The following is a 10,894-nucleotide window of genomic DNA, read 5'->3' as shown; positions in this document are numbered from 1 at the left end:
TTCCGCCCACAGAGTCTCCCTGCTGACGTCTCCATGAAGGCCAAACACCCGCCCTATTGCTATAGGCCCTGGGGCAGTGAGGTCATTAAAGAGCGACACACGAGTCTCCGCCCCTTCGCTATCAAAAAAGAGATCGCGGCAACGCACCTCCCACTCCGCGACGTCACTGGTAGACATTTGAGCGGCCGGAGGGAAAATCCCTTCAAGTCCAACCTGGGCGGGCAAGTGTCTGGGGAGCGACTCGTTTGCTCCTTTGTGTATTGTGCACGCTTCAACTTCTTACCAGATTGAATTCAGGGGTCCCCAAACCTGGCAACTTTAAGATTTGTGGACTTCAACTCCCAGAATTCCTCAGCCAGCTTTGCTGAATTCTGGGAGTTGAAGTCCTCAAGTCTTAAAGTTGCCGAGTTTGAAGACCTCTGCTCCAATTCTTACACCCCCATCCCCACAAAGGGAAGGAATTAAATAAAACTCGTGGGAAATCTCATGTCTAAATTACCACTATACTTGGGACTGATTTCCGTTTTGCTTTCTGACCTATAGGAAAATTGTTTTTACACTTACTTGTTTTCTTATTTAAAGCATTTATGTGGCCACCCAACTCAAATATGACCTGACAGGTGGAAACATATAACAGAAAATACTGTATAAGGCCAACTAAATACAGTTGCAAGAATTGATGAGTGATTAGGGACTTGAGTACTTGGCGATCTTTGGGTATATTTAATTTAATTTGAAGTTGCCGTTGAACCCATTCTTAATTACAGGTAGTCTTCGACTTACAACAATTCATTTAGTGACCGAAGTTACAATGGCACTAAAAAAAAGTGACAAGACTATTTTTCACACTACAGTTGCAGCATCCCCATGGTCATGTGAATTATATTTGGATGTTTTGACAACTGGCTCACGTGATGATTGCAGGGTCCCAGAGTCAAGTCCTCATCTTTTACAATCTTCGGACAAGCAAAATCAATGGAGAAACCAGACACACTTAACTGTTGCTAATTTAACAACTGCAGTGATTTAGTTAACAAATGTGACAAGAAAAGTCTTAAAATGGGGCAAAACTTACTTACCAAATTTCTCAATTAACAACATAAATTTTGGGCTCCACTGTTGTAAGTTGAGGACCACCTGTATTTATATGTGTACAGTATCGTAGTTTTCTTAACATGTTTCATAAGAAAGTTTTATCCCCACTTTTTAGCTAAGCTGTTTGTTTCTAATAAAGGCACTGCACAATCTTGAATGCTGAAATCTGATCTGACTTCCCCAGAGACTGTAAATGTCATGCAACTACTGTATCTAATTCAGAAACTGAAGAGGTACAATATAGTTTATATGCAGAACATTGTTATGGCAAACCCAGCAAAGGGTCTAATTTTGCGGAATGTTAGTCATGGAGGTCTGTTGCAGCAAAGGTAGTCATGGTGATCTGTTGCAGACACTTATGGTTCATTAGAAATTGTGGTGAATAAGATTTCAACTTACCATAGCACATCTCATACTAATATGTATTGTGGTGTGAACAGACATAAAGTGGTTTCTTGCTGAAACTGGTATTTAGCTTACTGTGCTCTGCAAACTCAGCCAATTATGATACCACAAACCAAGGCTTTAAAAATGGCTGTGTCTGTTTTCCTGCTTCTCTTTCTTACTTTTTCTTCCTTCTTTGTGTTTTCCCATCGTTCATGTCTCCTTTTGTGACTTCCCTTAAAAGAGTTCTGAATGAGAATGTGTTCCAATTCCTTTCACTCATTGGGTTAGCCTGTGTTTTGTTAAATTATAATTTAACCATGATATCTAGGATTGACATGGCACACTAAAGTCATAAGCCAATGTAAAATGTGTCTACAGATCCAATGAAAATGAAAATATTTTCTATCTTTTGTGAAACTGTAAAATCAATAGCTAATATTGAATATAAGGTTTTGCTGTCTGAACACACAAGACAGGTTTATCCATAAAAACATATTTTAATTCCAACAATTAATTAAAGATCATATATCATTGTTGCTCACAACAGTAATATACAATTCGCACAAAACATGGCTAATCTGACAAGAATGTTTTGCAGGCTGACTATATGTGTATGTGTGTGTGTGCATGTATAGACAGATATATGGTTAGAGATAGATATCTTTCTTAAGGAATTTAATATAGCAGAAGTCATGCAAATAATTTTAGAGCAGTAAACACAATAGGAGCAATCACTTGTTGACACTACCAAAATCATTCAATACAGAAACATTAGTCAATTGATATATACATACACTGTATTTTTGTTATTCTTTTTGTGGTCCCTTCTGAAATATATTACAGCATTGCTCCCGCCTTACCAGGTCCTTATTAAAGACAAATCCAAAAATAGGATTTAGAGTACTTTCTACCAATACTGACCACCAGTATAAATTCTTGAGATATCTACCTTAGATCCCTATATTTGAGGCACTTGACCATTGGTTGAGAGTTGGGACAGGAAAAGCCAACACAAGTATTCTCTCCAAACCAATATTAATTCTGATCCAGAATTCTGGATCATTTGAAGTCAGAGGTTTTCTTCACCACATAAAACCTTCCTGTTGCATTCATATTTTAAATAACCATAAAAATTATGAGTTTTAATCTGTGTTACAGGAAATGCTAACATTACAGGAGAGCATAAGATACATTGGGGGGGGACTCAGTTTTTGTGCAGTTTTTCACCTCTATAAGCACCAGGCTGACTGTAGCTTTTGAGGTCTCCTATAATTAATTCTTTGCAGAGGGTAAGACTTCAGAGTAAACCATCAGGTCCTGTGCAGTAAAGAAACTGATTAGAAAAGGCTCTCATCACTACAAAAGTTGAAAGGCATCAATTTAGAAGCATTCCCTCAAGGATCTGGAACTCCTTCTGTAGTGCACAGCACCACCAACAATCAATTCAAGCAGGACAGAGGATGCATATTAATATAAGCAAGGTTTTTTTTTAAAAAATATTCAATGTATTTTATTCTTTATTACCCTGGTGTGTTCCAAACATTTTTTGTTCTCTGCTAACTTTTATTGCAAAATCAGTATATGTAAGATCTATACAGCAATTAAGCCATCATGCTAAAACTTGAAGCTGACAAAAAATAACACTTTTGAGTACAGCTATAAAAGCTTAACTCCTTTGTGCCACAACACCATTGACATAAAACAAACAGCCAACTACTGACCTAGATATCAGCGCAATCCTTGGCAACAAACCCCTTAGTTACAACTAATACTATTTTTTTACATGGGAGATTGCATTGACAGAACAACAGGTGTCACTAAAACCACTCATTTGATTTGCTGATATAGGTTAACTAAAATGAAAGGAAACAAAAATATTTGTAGTTAGAAGGAAATGGATTTTCATGCTGCTTTGCTACAAATAAGATTTGAAAGAAACGGGTTTATATAATCCCGTTTATATCATAATCCCATATCAATTTAAATTTCAGTCAAGAGGTGGATCACATTCTATTATATGCCTTATCAGTGATACAATTTAAAACTGATCTTCTCTTTCATTTTCACTCATAAGTTGCATGTACTTAACATTGTTAGTTGGTCTGAATTCATTAAAATAATTCAGTCAAAATACCAACATACTCTGAATCAAGCACTGTATTTCTTTTAAAATTGTTTTAAAATTCATTCCCCTCCTTCAACATCTCTCTAATCTTCCACAAGTGCTATTCCACCCCTGTTTCCCATAACGTTTAATAAGTGGGATGTTGATTTCTCAAAATTCAATATTTCTCAACCTCAACAACTTTAAGATTTGTGGACTTCAATTTTCCAATTCTGATTGGGGAATTCTGGGCATCTTAAACTAATTAAGGTTTAGAAATATTGCTCTAAGCCATAGGTGTCAAACTCAAGGCATACAGATCGGATCCAGCCCAAGGGGTGCTTAGATCTGGCCCATAGGACCACCGTGGAAACAGCAAAGAACTGGCCCATGGTGCTTCTATCAGAGAAAACAGAGCTTGGGACAGCAAACTCTGTTTTCGCTGGCAGAGGATTGCAGGAGGCCATTGCAGCCAGAAACGGAGCTCAGGAGCCTGTTAGAGCACTCAGGCCACTACATGAGTGATGTTGAGCTGGCCACGCCCACCTCAGCCATGCCCACCCCAGCCCCCCAAGGTCAAACACAACCCTGATGTGGCCCTCAATGAAATTGAGTTTGACACCCTATTCTAAGCTGTTAAAATATGCCTAAGTCTGCACTTTTACCCATCCCCAGCAAGCAATGAATAGGCTCAATGCAGTAAATCTGCAGGTTCTCTTAAAAGTTCTAGTAGTTTAAAACACAGTTCCAGAATTAAGAAATGGAGTCCTATTCAATCTGTAACATTTAGTCAGCTTCAAACCTCATCACTAACCCCATGGCTATTTCGGAATAAGTTTATTTATAGATGGAAAATGAATACAAAGTCAGAGCTTTTTTTCACCACTATTTGCTGGACTGACTTGGCAATTCAAGTTTTAACCTCTGCTCATGTTTTTTCTCCAGAGCACGATTACCACATTCTTATCTTGCTATTTCCATACCATAGTACCTAACAGAACAAAAGTGCATAAAAAGAATGAGGAGAATCAGGACAACGAATCATTCTGGGCTACTCTGATCAAAGAAAAGGTCATATTTTGCTGTGTATTGCTGGTGAAGAAAAATTATCTGGCAATATATAGCTTTAATCTATCAATTTAGATAAAGATTATATACTATAACAATATTCCTAAACCCTCTTTTGATCATATAAATTAGGGAAGGAGTGAATGAATTATTTTCAAGTGGTTTTTGTTGTGCTTTCTGGAGTGCAAAGGATACAGTGATACAGGATTCAGCACTGGAAGTAGTGGGGAGAATCTGACACATTTGGGGTGGAGGGAATTTAACTGAAATGCACTGAATTAAGGTTAGGATGCCTGTATTGTTCTTTTTGGTGAAAATAAATTACAGAAAATACCATGCAAACTAATTTCAAATTAGTTCGCCCTTCAATTATGATGCCTGCTGGAATATAATGTTATTGGTACCATATTAATGGGCAACTATCTGGTTTAGAACAAGGGTAATAAACCAGAGGAAATCTTTGCATGAAGAATTAAAGTATAGTTAGTTTGTTTTTTTCAAAAGAGAACACAGTATCTCTGATAAATATCTTCACTGAGACCATAATGTTGTAAATAAGTGAAATGTACTTTCCAGCTCCTAGTCAATTTGCTTTGTCATTTTTCTGTTGGCATTGTAAGTAGATTTATCTTGGAAATATGCTGTAGCAATTTAGAAGCATCTTCTCCACAATCACTCAAAGCATCAGAATAATGCTAAAGATCTTAAATCACATTATATATGTGTGTGTGTGTGTGTGTGTGTGTGTGTGTGATGTAGTATTTGTGCTGATAAATAAATAAAGGGAGACTAGTATAGATCTATTTCAAGCTATTTAGCTCTCATCAGCTAGCCATACCCTTACTGGGATTCGAACCTGGGCTATATTACATATTAGGCAGATGTGTTAACCACTAAGCCACAGGCTCTGATCCGTTATCAGCTGAGCCAGGGAGAAAGGTATATATTTAAAGTCACAACCCAGTAAGGGTATGGCTAGCTGATGAGAGGTAAATAGCTTGAAATAGATGTATACTAGTCTCCCTTTATTTATTTATCAGCACAAATACTACACAAATGTAACAAAGGCAACAGTAAAATATTGGGCTTTCTGTCTGGATGGTCTCTTGTGACGAGCCGATGGACAGAGAATGCAAGCAGTTAGCTTCCTCCCATAATTGGGGCATACCAGGGGTTCTGGGAGTTGAAGTCAACAAGTCTTAAAGTTGCCAAGTTTGAGAACCACTGCAATATAGATACAGCCGCAAGCTTCAACTTATCCCGATACATGTGTTAAATGTCACATGAAGAAGCACTGGGTGTCAAAAATGTCAAAATGGTGACTAGGATTGTAGAAGCAAAGCTTCATCTTTTTTTTACTTGCATCATGTGGTACAAATAATTTGATCAAGGTTTTCTTGACTTTATAGGCATATCCAAGTCACATTTCACATTTTATATGCATAGTTCAGATAGATTTAGTGTGTTCCTAAATATCCGACCTTGTGAACTGGGGTTCAACTTACCAAACGTGTTTATCACCAACTATTCTGCAGGGTTTCATTGCTTAGGCTTTTTCCTACTTGATTGTGACTTCTGCTTTCATTCTTAAAAAATAAGTACATGCCTCTTTTTTTTCCTCCTCAGCACAAACTCTTTCTCATGTGCCATATTCTTTGAAGTCCCATCTTACAAAACAGCCAAAGGGATGATTTCAGAACAGGAAGGAAAGAAGCTGAATAAATGAAGCTATTCACTAGGCATTTGGACAAACCCACTTTTTCGGTGAAAATGAGTTGATAAACTGAGTTTTCATTTGATATTGGGAGTTTGTGTGTGAGAATAAATAACATATTTATGTGACTGGAGACAAGTAAAAACCAGCCACAGTTCTTTGTATGAGGATATAGGTTCCTGCCCATTTAAGTTTTATATTTAATTTCAGAGAAACCTTTCCTGTTAATTGTGCTAACTCTCTATCAGATCTATGACAGAGAATGTTTGAGTTTGATAATTGAGCTTAGAAATTACAATTGCTAAGTTGTGTCATAAAACGGATAACTACATGGTCATCCTACTTGTATGTCCTTTTTCGAAGTGGTCATTAAGCTAACATGGTGGTGATTGCTAAGCAAATCATTATCCACTATGTGCTGGCTTTTGCCAGAAACCACAAGTAAATGCTGGTTTCTGGCAAAAGTGTTGTACGTTGCATTGACTATGGTCATATGTGGGCTGGTAGTAGAGTGCCCAAAATGCAGTCATGTGACTATAGGGGGAGGCAATGCCAGAACTTTGAAGCCTAGTTTTAAGTAGATTTTGTTGGGAATGTCTATCATAGCTTTGAATGGTTATTAAGTGGTCATTAAGTCAAGAACTAACTATACTATACCAAAATATGACTATTATCCTCTCCAACCCTTTACTCTTCTGTCTTGTAATACTGTCCCATCTGTATGTATGAAACTTACTTTATCTCTACTAGCCTTCCTAGAATAGGACGATTAAGGGTAACTAACATACAACTGATGAGTGAAAAGTCAATATTGGGAATTCTTTTTTTTTTTAGAAAGTAGTCAAGACAAAGATAAGATATCATGTATGATGGCTTGTTTTGATTTAATGCATATCTTTTAAAAAGATACTGTACAAATGGCTCCTGTTGGAACTGTACAGCAAAATCATATACAACAAGAGTAGCAGCAGATGTTAAATCATTATTAGTTAGATGACCTAGGTCGCCTTTTGGTTATCAAGTTATTTATAATATGTTTGTTGCATGGTTAGCACACAGATGGTTCCAGAAGCTTGTTATTCGCTAGTCTTGCAGGAATGATAGGAAATAGGAACTTGGATGAAAGCAATCTCTCAATTAGGAAATTGCAGACACAGCAAAAGAAGTGGACCAGCCATGAAGTCTATTATGATCTTAATAAATCTTGCCATAGATAGACCCTGATCATGTAGCTAACATTTGGCACAATGTTATCTTAATAGTAAACCAATACTATCTTGATTCTAAATCTATCAGTCACTTTGCAACTTCAGTAAAATGGTAAGTATACTTTAAATTTCAAAGAAATGTAAATGTGTACAATAGAAATCTGACACTGGAACATGACATCAATTTTGGAAGAATAATCAAAATAGTTGTTGATATTAATTTGCACTGAAAAGAAAATAAATAGAAAAAGGTCACCATCTTTCTTTTTCCAGCAGATAACTGGGAGTCCAGATCCTAGGAATTTATGTGATAATAAGACAGTGGCAGAACACAGAAAAGCAGCAGTAATATAGGTGGACAAACCCTCCTCTAATTGTAGCTATGCAATTTTAGTTTGCTTGGTCTTGTAGCATGCTCTTTCTGTCAGAAAAGGATGAAAGAATGTAATTGCTGCAATCCATGTCTAAGTAGCCCAGAAAGGATCTCACTTGGCCCCCTTACACATGGCAGCACTTTGGAAATCTCTCCAAGGCCCTGGTCAATAAGAGGGAGAAGCCATTGGCAACCACACTGGAAAAAGCAGAGAAACACAGGTCGTCCTCAACTTACAACCACAATTGCACTCACAATTTCTGTTGCTAAGTGAGACAGTGAGTTTTGCGCCATTTTAATGATGTTACTTGCCAGACTTGTGAAGTGAATTACTGCAGTTCTTAAGTTACAATACTTTGTTAAGTGACTCTGGCTGCCTCATTGCCTTTGTCAGAAGTTCACAAGAAGTGATCGCATCATCCCGGAACACTGCACCTGTCATAAATATGAGTCAGTTGCCAAGCTCTGATCATGAGGATGCTGCAAACGGTGGTAAGTGTGAAAAATGGGCATAAGACACTTTTTTCCAATGCTGTTGTAAGTTTTGGACAGTCACTAAATGAACCATTGTAAGTCGAGAACTGCCTGTAGCTTTCGTCCCATTATATGAGAATTGAAAGATTTGTGCAACAGTCTCTGTGATTTGGGATTTTTAAATTTCTTATCAAGAGGATCCATCTACAAGCTGTTTTCCTTCCCTATGGTATTTATAGGCCAGTATCGCTAAGATGGACATATGTCCTTAACTGTTTTCACAAATCCCATTTAACTTTCCTTTTTCCTTTCAAAACAAAACAAGCCCTCACGGTTGAACAGGACATGCACAGAGTTAAAAAACCATTTGTTTTGTTTCTTATATTCACAAACGTTACATCACAATAACTGTTTAGATTAAATCCTGTTACAAGCTTAGCTCTAAACCTGACATCACAAAATAAATGGCTGGGTTCTTATAACATGCTATGCCCAGACAAACCACATTGTGGCTCATTGTGTGGCCTGGTTCTAGCATGTTGTGGGAAGTTGGCTTTAGAATGCATCCTTAGTTTGAAAAGAAAAAAAAACACGATTCATACACTTTTAGTGCTGCATGGTCCTACATTCTGAACCACTGTTTGGCAACTTGGCAATTAACGCACACAGGACTTTCAGATGTGATGTTATAACAGCCCACCTGCTGTCTTACTAAGGAAGCACAGCCACAAGGGAAGGACTGCAAGCAGACAGTCACAAGAGTGGTCAATTTCTTGCCCCTATAATAAGCATTGCAACATTCAGTGAAAGGAAGAGGCTAATTACAGACCACACAGCAGGGGTAGGTGAGACTGCTAAGTCACTATTCAGTCACCAAATTGTGCCTCTAGAATATTAAGGTAGTTCAGGCACCTTTGCAAGTGCTGTTGCTTACAATGGTTTAAGTAGCAACTAAGGAGGATTGTCCAGAGCTTTCTTTTGTTACCTTCTATTACAAAAATTGGATTCCTGTATATTCCTGTATATATATATATATATTTTAAAAATCTTTAAGCAAGAAGTAGCACCTTTATAAAAGAATATAATCATTCTTTTGCGCCATCATCATCACAAATATCTCAAAGCTTATGAACCAGCCATAATTCATTTCTATCAAAGGAAAGTTAGCATGATGAACAATTCTGATGGAATCTAGTGTACCTGCAGTCCACAAAATAACAGCTGATCCAATCAACATTGTTGAGTTTGTGTGGCACTTATTAAAGTTGTCTTAAAAATATTTATCACTGAATAATCCAAGACCTGGTACAGGCTCTGTAAGCATATAGTTGACTCATTCTGAATTTATGGCAAGAAATCACTCTATAGCATATATTTAATATATAATTAAAATAAATCATCTTGATCATAACCTCTGCCTAGTAACAAAATACCATCCTTTCCCTTAATAAAGACCCAGGATTTAACTTTCATATATAACTAGAAATCTTCATCTTTAAAACTCTATTCTGTGGGAACTGTGTGCATCCAGAAAATAAACCCTGAAATTATATAACTTCACAAATGGAATTGACAGTGAACTAACGTTGCATTGTCATTTTTTCTTGGAAAAATTAAGCACAAACATAACATTTCACAAGTACCATTACCATGCAAATGCATGTTGAATTTCATTGCTGTTTTAAGTCCCAAACCACAGCTAGCATGCAGATTTTCCCCCTACCCCAAATATTAAATTCTTGGTAATTGCACCTCTTTGGTGTAATCAGAACATTTGGGCAAGATTATATCAGTTTTAAAGAAAGCATATGAACTGAACCATTTTCATATATATGTTTGCACAGTGCATGTTTCAGCAATAAAAACAAAAGAATAACCAAACTTAACATATTACATTCAATTTTAAATATATCTTTTGGAGGAAAACAATTTAGAGCCATCCAATTTATTTAGGAACCATTTAAAAAAAAAAACCCACCACTAACAAATTGTGAAATACATTTTCACATTTTTAACAGTCTTATCATTTTTTAAATTTTGCTAATATGCAAGTAATCCAGTCCTATATTTCGTATATGTGTAATACAATGGACTTTGAAAGTGGGAAGTATTACAGGGCTCCTCCCAAACAAGAAAATAACAAACAGAACAGAACATTGTGTAATAAAAACCGATGTGTTGGTTTTGTCAAAAAATGTTCCATGGCATTCTTGTTTTTTTCAGGGCTTCTGCTCTTTACCAGCACTTAGCCATCTTCTGCTGGCGTTAGCTACACAACAGCACTTCTGCATCCAGAATGTGAACAACATTCACAGGACACCAATGCGCCCTTGTAGTTCCAAAAATGCTCAGGAGTCACTTGTACCACAACATCTTGCCCAAAAGAAGATTCAAGTAAGTGGCAGCACCTTTGGCCCATAAACCGCAATGTAATATTCAGTAGGAAAAGAATTATATATTGCTCAAGATAA

The sequence above is a fragment of the Thamnophis elegans genome, chromosome 7 (genome assembly GCF_009769535.1).
Source record: "Thamnophis elegans isolate rThaEle1 chromosome 7, rThaEle1.pri, whole genome shotgun sequence".
Taxonomy (NCBI): Eukaryota; Metazoa; Chordata; class Lepidosauria; order Squamata; family Colubridae; genus Thamnophis; species Thamnophis elegans.
This window is presented reverse-complemented; position numbering follows the sequence as displayed.